Genomic DNA, 15012 nt, shown 5'->3' on the forward strand with positions numbered 1-15012 from the left:
AACCTCTTTACCCTCTTGCAGGCATCTGTATGTAAAGGGGAGTGACCAAACTTCATGCAGGAAAGCAGTACCCAATGGTTCGTACCTGCCTAAGGAATAGTGTTTCATACATGAAACAAACTTAAACAATGGAAATGGTAAAGTGATTAATCCATGGATAAGCCACACAGCTGAGTTCGATTCGGCCACAGAGAAAGGTAAAGTTTCCAACTTTTCAATATGCAATAATGAGTATGTCGCATCTTTCATGGACATGAACGGTTGTTTAGCAGTCAGATTAAATGGCAGGAATAAAGATGTGTTCATGTAGTCCCAGGGAACCTTCCCAGCCTTCAATGTTTGTAAAGTCCATGCAAACTGCATTATAGAACGCAATTGATTTCGACCATGGTATGAAACAAAGCAAAACCAAAGGAAATGATGGACGGAGTGTTGAACATTGCAAGCACTCACCCCCAGTCAACTGATCTGGGTTTAATCCATCACCGTTCTTTAGCCCACTCTGCCACCCCAGTTCAGACATGGCCATATGCAAATCAGTCTGACCCTGTGCCTCATGGGAACAGTCCAGCTGAACTGCCAAGCCATGTCTTCCCTGGACCGGAAACAAGCTTCCTAGGACCGGTTTCTGGCATGGGATTAAACCCAGATCAGTTGACTGGGGGTGAGTGCTTGCAATGTTCAACACTCCGTCCATCATTTTCTTTGGTTTTTGCATGGTATGAAACAGACATATCATCCTGTACAATATACACAACAGATGAAACAATATTATCTAGCGTGTAAATTCTGAAAGAAATGGTGTTAATGCTATTATCGATGACAGCTAGCACTTTTTCAAAATTTGCTTGATCAATAGCCCTTAATCTAGAAGCAGCCTCAATTTGTGATAGTTTCCAAACTTTGTTGTAAACAGCATACACCCATCTTTTGGACCTGCCACCCACAGGGCCTTTAACAAAATCATTCAAATCTACTTTGTCATTCAATTTCTTTAAATGTTTAACTGAAGCCAAAGTGGAATGTTGCAGCCATGTTTGACATAACTTTACTACAGAATAGGTAGTAAATGAATGGGAAGATTCAAATCGGGGGTCCACCCTAACCTGTGTATAACCGGGGAGGAGACCCAGAAAACGATATTGACAGGAATATGAGCTTTTCTGCCATATTAACCACCCTTCAGGGTCTAGGTTGGAAATGTTGAAGGATGTATTAGTAATGAATGACTGCAATGCATCAAGGGACAGATCTGTGTGATTATTCCATTGTGGATAAACCCCCAGATCAGGAATAGAGGGGGAATTCATCTTTTTAGAAGTAGCCAATCCAAAGCAGGTGGTTTGAAAAATGGTAGAATTCAAAAACCTGTGGTTTGGGATAAGGTAAGCACGATGCAGAGCTTCCGTACCTTGTACCTGCCATGCTTTAGAACCGCAAACAGATTTAAAATCAATGATATCTTTCCACAGCTCATAGCCCCCTATAGCTAATTCATTCATAAAGGACTTGAAATACAATCCTTTAGTGTGGGTCAGTCTAACTTTGGAAGCTGACTCAGCAGCCATTTTAAAATAAAAGGCTTCAGGTTCAGATACACTGAAATCAGTAAAAAATTCAAATTGTTTCACTAGAGTTTTGGAGCTGCCTTCAATTGGTGCTGGACAATGTTCATTGTGTATAATTGACAACATTTCTAAATGTATTGGCTTTATGCAGGAAATGATTGCCATAGTGTTGGTAGCAAAACAACTCTCCATAATTTGCTGTGTATAAATACAAATCTTCAGCATCAAAAGCAACATAATATTTCAAATCAGAAAAAAGAGCCTCTACGGCTTGGACATCCCAATCATCAGAGTGTATATTTTGTTTCACAACATCCCCCATAAAAACACGAAGTACATTGGGAACATTTATCACCTCTGTGGGACCATGAATTTGAAATTTGACAGCATCCCATACAATCCCATCCAACACGGGCCAGGCAGTAATATTCACAAAAGTCTGGTCCCTCTTCATGATGTGTGATGAGCCAAAGTTCCATCAATTAATCTAATTGTAGATCTTTCGGTCAGATAGTGTCCATTTACTAGATGAAAAAATACAACCACAAATCCAATCGACCTAAACAAAAAAAAATTGATATGAGCACCAGCCAACTATAAGTCCAAGGGGGAATTAAATGTCTTTTAAACCAAACAGCAAAAATAGAAATTTTCGATGGGGCATTGGAAGTCATAGAGTTAGTGTCAAATGAAAAACGTGACTGGTCCACAGCACTTGATTGTAAACCCGGCAACGACACATCTGTGGGATAAATATACTCAGTATCTTCAACTGGACCACCAGCCGGTGGAGTCAATAAACGATTAGTAGCTTTATGCATCTTGATGGCAACGTCAGGCCTGTTGGTATTTGCCGGAGCCAAAACAGAATTTCTCAGCATTGCTGGACAAAAGAACACTAGAATCATACTAAGAAGAATCGGCCAGTCGTTGTAGTTTGACATGGTCAATGGAGATGTACCTGTTATCCTTGGGACCAGGAAGTGGAGGTAAAATGACTGTTCTTGTACCCTGCACGCCAAGCACTGGAACTGGTGCACGATATGAGGGGCCGAACTCCTTCTTGTTCCCCACCTTCTCACAGACCAGGTCACCAACTCGAGGTAGCCAGCCAACTACCGGAATCTGAAGCGCAGCATCAGTTGTGGAGGGCAAGTGTTCCTTTGCAAGACTGTCTCTGGTCTCTTGTAGATTCTGTAATACAGCAGAATGATCATCTACGTCAAAGGGTGTGGCCGCCGCCATGTCTAGACCATCAAGGTCCGGGACAAACATCTTTATGCCAAAGTGCATTTCGTATGGGGTCCGCCCACCCAGAGACCTTCTAGGGAGATTATTAAGTGCACCTTGAACGCTATACAAATGGGCCAACCAGTTTCTGCCAGTACCTAAAACCCTAGCTGTCAGGGATTGCTTTAAGTCACGGTTCATTCGTTCCACAATGGTATTTCCCTCAGGCCGGTATGGAGACGAAAATTTGACCTGGACCCCAAAGATCTCATGGCATCCTTGTACGCCTTGGAGGCGAACACTGGACCTTGGTCAGAATGGAGGGTAGCACACGCAAAAATTCCCACAAAGACATGCAAATCCCTGATGACAGTTCGAGCATCAGCACTCCGTAGCCAGACCCATAGAAAACGTGTGCACGAACCCACTGCAACTAAGATGTACTTATACGCAGTTTGAGGAGAAAGGACCGCAGTGATCTAAATAAACACACCCAAGTGGTTTATTAGATATGTACAACTGTGTTTGAGGTGGACGCGCAGCAGTCGAAGGCTTAATCTGCTGCCAGATGTCACAATTAAGAACATGAGCACAAGTCTGTTTATACAATCCGCACCACCAGTAACGTTGTTGTAGGATAGTAACAGTCGCAGAAACGCCGGCATGGGCAGAAGCCATACCTTCGTGAGTGGCTGTTATCAAGGAAAGTCTGCAGTCCGCGTTGGGAATCAATCTGTCACCAACGTCGTTAATTCTCACATAGGGAACTTTATCAGGACTTAAATGATAAGAGTATTTAGAAGGGAAACCCCGAGGGTAATTATTACCCTTCTCTGTTGCAGCAATTGCTGCCAAGATGTCATCATCAATCTTACTTTTGGATCTTGTAACTGCTGCTACTAGATATGTTGCCACTGCTGTTTTCGCTGCTTCGTCAGCAAAGCTGTTTCTGACCGCATGGACACCTACGCACTGGTGCCCAAGAGTGTGAATTACATTCACGAGAGAATGACGTTGTTTTTAAGGTCTACAACTTGAACCCAAAGCATTTTCTGCTTGATTGTGCTACCTTTGGAATCACGATACTCATTTTGAGACCAAAAGAATAAATTGTCGTATGACTGAACACAGTAAAGAGTCACTCACTATAACAGTAGTCGCACGTGGATCAGCAAACTCTACTGCAAGCACCAGAGCACGAAGCTCTGCCAATTGGCAGTACAATCGCCCAATGTCTGCGTGTGCACGACATCAGACTTGAATTCAACATTCACGAAAGTACCAGCCACTATTGCGCAGGCCGCTGAATAAGCATGCTTAGAATCCGTTGCCGGTTTTGCCGAACCGTCTGTGTAAATGATTCAATGGTAATCCTCAAGCGGGCGCAAGGACAGAGGAGCTGGATGAAAAATTCGTACTGTAAATACTCCTGAGTCTGCAATGAGGCATCAAAGATGTAAGTGACATCCAGAGATGTCAAAGAAGTGGCCCATTGTATCCAACGTGGATGCAGAGCTTTAGAATTTGGTACACTGGCTTTCGTCACTGCCTCTAGAGCAGGATATGGTGTGACTACCAACATGTGTTTCCCTTGCGACAGCGCTCTCTTTCAGAATCGCCATCTGCATTGCAGTCAAAACTTTTTCAACAGTGGAAAAGCGCATTTCAGCCGAAGTGTACAAGTGTGACTTGTAAGCAATGGGGGCTGAGTCGTGAAACCCACCGCGCCAGGCACGATTCTTATTACCAAGTTTGTGTGATTATCCCGCGTCAGTAAGTATTTCGAAGCAAGAAGATCAGCCTGCAAAGATTGCAGGATAGCTGAATGTTCTGGCAGCCAGCTTGATTTGGAAAAAGTTGGTTGTACCAAGGCATATAGCGGCTTGATACACTGGGCATAATCGGGAATATAAGTACGCCTGAAATGTAAAAATCCCAGCAAAGATTGTAGTTTTTTCAGGGTTGTGGGAGCGCGCAAACATGTGCATTTCTCCAGGAAGTGAGGTGCTAAACTTCGACCTTCGTTGTGGAGTTCATAGCCTAAAAACAACACTGTATACTCTGCAATGTGTGATTTTGCAAAGTTAAATTTGTAACCGAAGTCCGCAAACATAACAATGATGCGGTCAACTCGACACAGATGCAGCCATAATTAGTCTGTGAGCTAGATATCAACATACGAGTACACATCAGGGTCAATGCTCGCTAATCGAGAGACTACACGTGCGGCAAAGACACCTGGGCTGTTTTTATAGCCCGTGTCTAATCTTTTAAACTGTTTTTGTTTGCCGCCAGAAGTAAAGGCTGTCCACTGACTACTAATAGAGGACAGGTTATGGCTATAAAAGCCATTGGAGATGGCAAATGTGGTCTTAAACCTTTTTCTCACGAGACTATCAACGAGGGCAGAACGGTGGGTGTTTTGTACCGCGCACGTCCAACAATGAGAGTTCAAATGCAGATAATCCAAAACTAGGCGGTACGACCCATCAGGTTTGGTTACAGTAAAAAGAGGATTATTCATGGGTGACACACGTTTCAATTACACCTTGATATTCCAATTGTTCAAGGATTTCCGCGACGTGAGATCTAGCTTCACGGTGCATCGGATATTGGGGTTGTGGCTGGGGTATAGACCGTAATGGAATCTCATGGCTTTGCGACAACTTATCCCGCCCAACCTGAGTACGGTAGAACGCCGGAGCAAGTACCTGAGCCCACTCTTCTGCCAAGTTCTGAGCTTGCTCCTTTGGCACAGTGTGTGCAAAAGATGGGAGGATTACTTCCTCCCCTCTGGGAGCTGCCAAAACGAAAGCTGGGGGCCAGTCTGCCACTGCTAACAGAATGTCATATGTAGAGGTCAGATGTGTCCAAAAAATCCCTTTTATGGTACGTTGTATGTCACCTTCAATTAAAAGGACTATATCCTATAGTCTGTCAGGGGGAGCCACTCTAGTATCAGCAGTTTCCACGGTAATGAATGTGTCAGTTGCGGTCGCCTTCAGGTATGGACGCAGTGCTTGCTGCACTATTGTAACCTCCGCTGCGCTGTCTAGCAGTGTTAGTGCCCATGTTAGTGAGAACGCAGCTTCAGAACCTATCTGTGGCACACCTCGCTGTTAGTGCAGCAACTTTCTTCTTCTGAAACAGGGGTCGTTGTCGTGCAAATTCGTCCTGCTTGCCTTTACCATCAGCCGGACGGGGCTGTTCACATCCCTGGGCTGCACCCCGACCTTTGCCACGGTCTCCTCCAGCTGACTGTGAGACCGATGTTTCCGGTGAAGCACGAGGAGAACGTTGTTCAGGAACCTGAAATCTATCAGGAGACCTAATTCTAGTGCGATCGCGCAAATCATATGTGCGTTCAGTAGTCGCTTGAACTGGTGACGCGGGACGAGACCCCTGTTTCTGTTGCTGCTTCCCCTGTTTTTTAGTTTCCCAATCTTGTTTCGGAAAATCTGGACGGTCATCCTTTGAAGACGTTACCGTCTTAGTTTGCGGTTGCGTTGTCATTTGAACAAAAAGTCTTAACCCCTAAACTATTGCGGCCAATGGTCTTATAAGCCTCCGCAATAATCCTTGGTAACTGCCAGGGTTTATCGACGTCGGCGACAAGGCGCAGCTCATTCGACACTTGAAAGTTAACCGCATCTCCCTTGACATTAGCAAGGATGAGCATGGCCACTACGTCGAACATGCCGACAAGCCTAATTCCTAACTCGACCGCCGCCTCTGGACCGTGTTGATCCTGAACACGTTTGATCACGGAGGGCAGTACAGCCATAGACGGCGTGTCGAAGCACTTCGAGTAGACTGCTGCAAACACTTTACCCTAGTTGTCACAATCAGCTACCTCTGGGACTAAGTCTTTCTGCAAACTAATGGTGAGGATTCTGTGTTTTTCCACAGGAGAAGAATTCGGAAATACCGCTTTCAGCTGGTCAAATTTCTCAGCAAGCCAATAAGGCATATTGTCCTTATTCTGGGGGCGCTTGCCCATTACTGAATTAACCATGACAGGACTAATAGTAATGCCGGGACAGCTGGCTGCGCCACAACCCCAGGTGCCCCCACCTGGACATTGCGAGAGACGTATTGCACTAAAGCCCTAAGTACCGTAATCAAGGCGGTATGGAGCTGACATAACCGTATGGGGAGGGCGCCATTGAACCAAATACTATGCTGCCAAGCAGAAATGGGAATTTCCTGCATCCTATACGGCGTGTAATTAGCTGGAACTGCCGTAGGAGTGTTTGTGTGAAACGTCTTATCATCTGCATTCACCCCTGGCAAAGTAACCCAAGAGTAAAATAGCTCATCGGGATGCGATGCACCAGCACTCACTACAAAGATAATAGGCATCCCATCGTCAGGCACCCTGAACTGCGTCAAATAATGCCGGAGAGGTGCGCGACTATGCTCTGCAATAGCGACTTCAGCCATAAGGACACAGAGAAGAATAACAATCTATATCAACAGTAGCACAAAAAGGGTATAAGCTAAAACGAAACATTTTTAATTGTCAAGCTTGAGAGAACCTATATATTAACTATTTAGGTAGGATGAAACCGTCACTCCCGGAAACAAGAGTGAGGGTATTGTGGACTAATATAAGCACTACTAAGGAGTCTCAATCATAAGACCAAAACATTAGGTGCGCCATGTTGCAGGGATTCTGCTCATGCATAGAACTATGCACAGGAAACCAGGACCTCAGTGAATTGTGGTGTACCAAAAAACTCACCTCAGTACCCAGAACCCCTATCCGACTAGCCTCAGTGTCTCATTCGTTCGCCGTATCATCTCAAAGCTACCAATCATTAGACAACCCAGAACATGCAACTTAGAGTACTCTCAGGAATGGTGGGAATCAGAAACACCTTTTCGTTATTATTCTTATATCAGTCCACAAGAGTAATCCGAGACACGGAAAAGTTTAAAATGTTTATTTTTAACTACGTGCTCTAAGGTGCAGTACTTTGGCTAATACAAGCAGGCAAATGATTAAAAATAAAACCATCAGCATTGTTACAATACCATAAAAAATGAAGGGAGAAATCATATTACAACTGATAGTGGAAAACCAGTCCTATAATACTTTGTGAACCACCCTCCCTTCGCTAGTAAACTAGTTTTATAAACTAATAGAAGGTCTTTAGGCTTGAATGGGGAACCCCATACCTCAAAGATCAGCTTAGGTGAATCACATCACAGGATCAGCTCTGCTCTCTGTGTCTGGAAAGGTTTTCTCCAAGTGTCTGAATCATGCATGCAAATGCAATATTAAAGGCACCCAAGTTTGATAGTTGCAGCTGTGTGTGTGTTGTGTCTAGAGCGTGGACCGATCAACCTGAATTCAACAGCATTATTTGACCTTGACGGCTTCTGCACACAGTGTTCAGACTAAGGTCGCGGTGCACGTCTAGGGATGTGAACAACAGACCGTTCTCATGTGAAGGAAAAGCAAGCAAGCAGTTTTACTTGTAATAACCGCTAAAGTGTTGTGTGCAAAAGCAGCAAAGTGGCAAGATGGCGCTTTACATCTAAAGCGCTTATGCTAACATAGCAATGTGTGTACATAAAACCCCGTCCTCACTACAGGGGGAGGGACATCGACATCGTAACAGCCCCATGATTTGATAACACAGCTGTGTAAATTTCTATATCTTTTTTTAAGCGTCTGAATTCCCTGCATGACTAAACAGTAGTCTAGCCTTGCATACGTCTTGGGTGCATTGGAGTAAAAGGAGTATTCCATAGCCTGTCGGTGATTAGTCCGCCAAAGATCTACCATCCCCAGGTCTCATAGCCATGCGAGTCCCTCGCCAGATAAGGCTCCTGCCTGTCCATGTCTCTGGGCTTATCTATCCAAAGAGTTATCAAACACCAGGTTGAGGTCCCCTCCCAGCAACACCAGGTTATCTTGGGTCCTCAATGCCCTCTCAGTTGTGTTATGTAGGAACACCTTCTGTCTCTTATTAGGAGCATACACTGAGACCACAACCAGGAATCTGCCCGCAAGGGTGAAGTGGTATATGCGAAGTCTGCCTCTGATCCCGTCCCCTTTTTGTTTCACCGTTCCCCGAAAGGAGTTTGCCACCAAAATGGCCACTCCGGCTGTTTTGGATGAGGAGGATGAGAAAAATTGCTGGGGGAAGGCCCTAGGCTTAAGCCGATAGCTGTCTACCGCGAGGAGGCGAATCTCCTGCAGGAGGCAGATATCTGCTTATGTGGTCTCTAAATAGGTAAGTACTGCCCTATGCTTTGTTGTATTAATAAGTTAAGTGTGAGGATTCTAAGAGGAGTGCCTGACATGGATTTTAATAGGGGTGCTCTGTGTTCCCGACTTTGTCGCCGCCCCTCTCCCTCGGAAGTGGTAATGGATCGTGGTAAGACTGTTGTCGCCCAGTTGGATGCTTGGTAGTGTACCCTATGTGAAGGTGAGTGTGTACCCGAACGTAACCTAAACAATACAAATAAACAAAGATAATATACATCTTGGAACATTGTCTTACGTTCAGTTCTGCAACCGGGTGGGGCTACATGGCCAATCCAGTGGGGTTACAAATGTGGCCAGTGGTCCCATCTCCCGCCACCCGGCCCTGATACTCTGTTGGTGCTTTAAAGTGTCCCGGGTTTCAAGACCCCTCAGGTCTCGCCAGAGCCGATGGCACTTCCTCTAAAGCTGCTTGCTGGCCTTTGGCGATCTCCTCCGGATCGAGTCTGTTTGTAGGTCGCTGTCCCAGTCTTCTCCAGCCTGTTAGTCGCTCCCTCTGAGGAGGAGGGGAGGGGACCCCTGCTTGTTGCTCTCCTGGAGGTTCAAGTCCCAGCACTCGACAGGTCTCAGTTAATGATCGTAGTTGATAGTCTCCCCTCCCAGCGGAAAACCAGGTGAAAATGATGACCCAACGAGTAGGATATCCCGTATCTGCGAAGATGTGTGGTAGTCGGGCAGAATGTTCTTCGCTTCTGTAACACGAAGGCAGCCAGATCCTGAAAAAGAGTCCAGTATTGACCCTGGAAAGTGATGTGATGCATATTGCGCGCTTTGCTCAGGATCTCATCCTTGAATTGGAAATCATGCACGCAGAGCAGCATATCTGGAGGCCTGGTTGAGTTTGGTCTGGTTAGACCCACTCGGGGGGGCCGGTCAATTTGGATGCTGGTTTCCGAGGGGCTGCCTGTTGAAGCGCCACATTCTCCTCTTCCCGACCCCCCCCCCCCCCCCACCCACTTGTCTTCCAGTCCCACGACGTAATCTCCCAGCGCATCAACATCTCTCCGGACCTCTTTGATGTCTTATGAGAGTTTGCGTTTTAGTGATTGGAGGTCTTCCCAGAGGGTCGTAAAGAGTGCCTCCAGAAAGGTGCGGGTTACAGGCTCTTCAGTGTCTGGTTGATCCGATCACCTACGGGCTCCCCCTGCTGCCCCTTGTGGCCGGCGTTGCTCCTGTGAGAGGCGCTGCATTTCCCAGGGCCTCCCGCTGGGGTTGCTCCTCACATAGGTGAACGGCCTAGGTCACTCTCAAGGGTCAACCGCGATGACGGCTTGAGTTGTCTGGCTCTCTCAGCCCTGCTCTCCGGCTATTTCTCCGCCTGGCCTGCGTCGCTGTCGAGCGGGGCCTGGCCCGTGGACCCCGCCCCACCAGCCGAGTTCTGTCTTGCGGCCTTGGCGCTGCTAGCATCTGAAGGTCCAGACCGCCGCTCTCCGGCTTCCCTACAAAGCTTCTTTCCCTAGCTCTTGGTGCTCCCGGGCTGGACAAAGTTGCACCGAATATTTTGGCAGATCCAGACTGATATCCAGGGCCCGGGACACGGTTTTGGCCGGCGTCTGGCAGGAGAGACGACGAGACACATCCTACCTCGTCGCCATCTTGGCTACGCCCCCTGAAATACTTTTATGGACAATTATATTGGCATTGCCAATGTGTTTTTTTATTTTTTTTAACCATGTTTTACTGTAGCTCAACTGCTTCGCAGTGCTATTGAGTTTTGAATATATGATAGCATGAATACATCTGACACATGTCTGATATTCATTGCACCATACCATCTAACATGTTTTATGTTGTTCATTGTCTTAACTTGTCGCAAGTCTTTAACCAAATGTCACCTTAAAGCGTTCCGTTTTCAAGACCTTTCTGAAATATAGGTGATTAAGTTCCTCTCTGAAAACGAAATTCAAATAATTCCACAATGTGAATCCTGGAATTCCAGTGATTTTTCTTTGTATTTATTTATTTAGTTTGAAGGTGTGTTGTTGTGTTATGCTCAGTTTTTCTAATCTTGGATTCCTGGAAGGTGTGTAGTGGGGAGCCGGGTTTTGAAGAAATCTGGGACCATTGTTGCAATAAGCCTTATGGACAGTACAGAATAGCTTGAATTTCCGTCTCCACTCTACCAGGTGCCTGTGAAGTTGCTTTGGGACTTATTTTGCGTGGTTATGTTTCCACAGATTGATGCATAATTTGGCTGTCTGGCTTTGTACTCTTTGTAGTCTGTCACTAGATTTTCTAGTACAGAAGGCCCATTACTAAGGATCTGGTCAGCTCTGCTGGTGCGTAATTGTAGGCGTAGTCTCTACTCACTACTACTGCATTGAGTTCTGGTATGAACTGTAGATATGTTGAAAATGACTGACTTGATCAAGTGGCCCTTCAAGCCACATGCCTAAGAAATGGAATTGTCTCAACTTCTGCCCACAACTTGTATAGCGGAGCCTACCAAGAGTGCAACATTGCACCCCGATTTATTAGCCGAAGACCCTCTTTGGCTGTTTTACTGCCCTCTATCCCAAAGTCTTGAATTTGTCTGTGCTGTGCTTACCACATGGTGAATTGTAGCATTCTACTAAAACTAAAAATACAAAACATTTTTATGAATTTTTACATCGAATTTGGAATTGAGATCTTTATTGATTTGTATAGGATAAATCCTGTGAAATAACTACACAAGAAATTGTTGTTTTTTGTAATAGTGTTGCAGAAGGAGATAATGAAGCAATGGATTGCCACTGAATCCCCATCTTGTAAGATGTGGTATGAAAATACCAGATAAAGAGGACAACTGGAGTCAGTGACAGCTCAACCAGCACATTTGATTTTAGCTAACAGAATTTAGTGGTATTGGTGAATGAAATGTTATATTAGATAAAATGATTAAAATTGATAAATGCAATTAATTTCATAGTCTACGATAACAGAACTATATACCTCCCATACGATATGTCAATTATAATGCAACAAAAACTAAAATGAGAAAATCAAAGTTGCAGTTTAGTACTGTAGAGCAGCTAATGAGTGTAATCTTGGAACATTGTCCATGTACAGAATTGAGCAGGCAAAACGTTTCTGCGGAAGTCTAACTCTTAAAAGCCATTACTGCAAAATATATGAATTGGCATAGAGAGTTTTGTAAATTCAAGTAGAGGACATTCTCACATTATACACTTCCAACTTGCTGATGTTGAAAAGGTTACCATCCCCATCCAAAAACCTGAATGAGTGACTACAGATCCCATCCCCAATCACAATGTATTTGTTTTTGCATCATTAGCAACACCCCATAATCACAGCTTTTGAATCACCTTTATAATTGTGATTGAGAGCACACACGAAGCTGCCATGAGAATGCTAAGACTTCTTTTGACACGCTCAGTGACCCGTTGCCACTAGACTGACCTTTCCTCCATGAAAAAGACTAACTGCTAAAGCAACTTTCAGTGTGACCAATTCCTATCACATGCCTGTGACCAATTCCTATCACATGCCAGTAAGCCCCATCTTTTTTTTAATAAACTTTTTTGAATTTTTGGCATGGTAAAACAATCCATCAGAACACCACACCCAGCCCCGTTCAGTGTGGACAGAGCAAATCCATTATGGTCTGTAATCCATGAAGCATAGAGTCTTGCACCCACCTGACACTTCCGAATAGTCCCACCAGGCCCCCAGATCTACTCGTGTTTGAGGGCAGCCCCTCGCACTGTAGATCGGCTCTTTCATCTAGGTGCACCAGTCCATTGCCCTGTGCCACTCAGTGTGAACAGCAAAACACACAAGATGATGAACGGAATGTTGCACATTGGCAAAACATTCACCCCCAGTCACAGATCTGGGTTTAATCCATCGTTACTTTGCTCACCACGCCACCCCAGTTCCGACTTGGCCATATGCAAATCAGTCTTGCCCCTGTGCCTCATGGGAACAGTCCAGCCTGAACTGCCAAGCCATGTCTTCCCTGGACCGGAATCAAGCATCCTAGGACCGTTTGAAGCACTTTGCAGCGAGAAGGAGGCTACTCCGGAACACAAGGTTAAAAGGATTTTGCCGGCCTAGAAGTCATCCACATTGCCATTACGCGGACGTTGTGAAACTTCAATTTGGGCACAAATATACCACTCCACCAGCCTGTTGGTCATCGGTTTTGGCTGGCCCATTTACTTCAATCTAAAGTCTGGGATTCATCTTTACCAGCAGACATCTCCAGTCCACGCTCGGAGGATAACCAGAGAATTGTGTAGGGTTTGAAACACGTTGGCATGGCTACTAGTGATGCTTGTGCAACACAGGGAAATGGTGAAAGACATTAACCCTTAGTTGTGATATGACCCTAGAGACTATTTCGTCAGCTTCAGCCTAATACACAGGCAAGGATTGTGTCAATCTACAGATATTCGCCTGTTGTTTTCTCCTTTCTTTTGTTTTCCACATATGGACTGGTTTTCTTCAATACACAGGAGGTTAATGAGAAAACAAATGGTGTCCTGATTGCACATATTTATGTCATGTTGTTGTCATTGTCTAGGTCTCGTGAATTGTTTTTACATTATATATAATTGTGAATGCATTGAGGTTACAAACAACTTTTTGGTTTACCTCTCTTTGCTTTGATGATATGTGTTTTCCTCTGTCATGATGAACCATTTTCCTGCAAAAAATGATTAACTATTGAATTGAATGTGAATGAAATCATGTATGCTTAGAATTTACGGTCTAGGTGTATTTAAGATTATCTTGTAATCTCCTATCTGGCTATCTGTTTGTTCTTTGCTAATTGAGTGGTCCAGGCCAGGTAGGGACAGGACCCAAGCCTTGGTTAGATAGTACGGGTTGTCCTCTTAGGGCATCATCCTTTAGCCACTGGAAGCATCAGAACGCTGAAAGATGAGGGTGTCTTATGACTCTATTCTTTCCACCGTCCACCCCCTGGCACCTTGTCGTTTTGGTCTGAGGCTGGGGGGGGAGGGGTCAGGCACAGCAATCCCAGCTCTGTGTTGGAGGTGTCTGGGAACCTTGCGCTACGCCCTTGGTCCAACCTGGATCGGGACCTCTGGTGAGAACGCCCAACAGGAGCTCACGCCACCAAGCAAGGACACCATCGTCCAGTCTCTGGACAGGAGCTCCTGTTACACCTCCCACTTATCTGTTGATTCAAAGAAGTGTGAACGGGAGTCGTTTTACTTTTAATGTGGCTGGAAAAATCTGTATATAACTAATATTGAGCGCCCTAAACTACTGCTTAACCTCAGTAAATTATTTACGTTTAGTCTGTGCCACTTTGGTGTAGTCTGGAATACCATGATCTGGAGCCCTCAAAGGGAAGGTTGCCGGGCCTCGCCAAGGATTACATTTCTGTAGTTCATGTCCCTGGCAATGAGTGGTCTTCGCAGCACCCCGGAAGGGGATTTGGAGACCTGGGGCCTGTGAGCAGGCTCCAGGACAAACAACTGGAACAGGGCCTGCGCAGCGACCCAGGTATGAATCCATTTTACCTGACATCTTTCAGTATCTCTGGCATTGGCTCCTTCAGAAAAGCCCACTAATCGTAGATTGTTTTGTCACGATCTGTTCTCCGCATCCTTGGCGGGTAACATTGATGTGTACTTCACCTATTCAGGACTCTATCGCCTCCCAGTAAGCCCCATCATAGCACCTGAGGCTTCTATCATCTGCATGAAAAGTTTCTGTCCATACTTTCAATTCTGGGATAGACTCTGTTGAATCCATAGTCACACTTTGGGCACGGGTTTAGCATTTTAAATCTTTCTTCATTTCTTCGCTATGGACTTCTCATGGTGCTGTTTAGTATTATGCAAATAGATATGCTACTAATAAATGTAAAGTGCATCACGCTACACCTGGTGCTACCGATACTAACTGCCATTGTGCTCCAATATGCTCAATGAGCCATAGTGCTGGCAGTAATACAAGTCA

General features: G+C 45.2%; 1 protein-coding gene across 27 annotated transcripts in view; it reads left to right on the forward strand.

Moving 5' to 3' along the window:
* The window catches only part of ZHX1 (zinc fingers and homeoboxes 1), a 233813-nt gene that overhangs the window by 11847 nt on the left and 206954 nt on the right, over positions 1-15012 (forward strand). For 5 of the 27 annotated variants that reach the window (XM_085605007.1, XM_085605023.1, XM_085605017.1 and 2 more), the window contains exon 1: positions 22-197. The exons of the other annotated variants lie outside the window; for them this stretch is intronic. The gene's annotated coding sequence lies outside the window, so the exon portion shown is untranslated. Of the gene's footprint in view, positions 1-21; positions 198-15012 lie in introns of those variants that run through there. 27 annotated transcript variants of the gene reach the window in all.

The sequence above is a fragment of the Triturus cristatus genome, chromosome 5_1, assembly GCF_964204655.1.
Source record: "Triturus cristatus chromosome 5_1, aTriCri1.1, whole genome shotgun sequence".
NCBI lineage: Eukaryota > Metazoa > Chordata > Amphibia > Caudata > Salamandridae > Triturus > Triturus cristatus.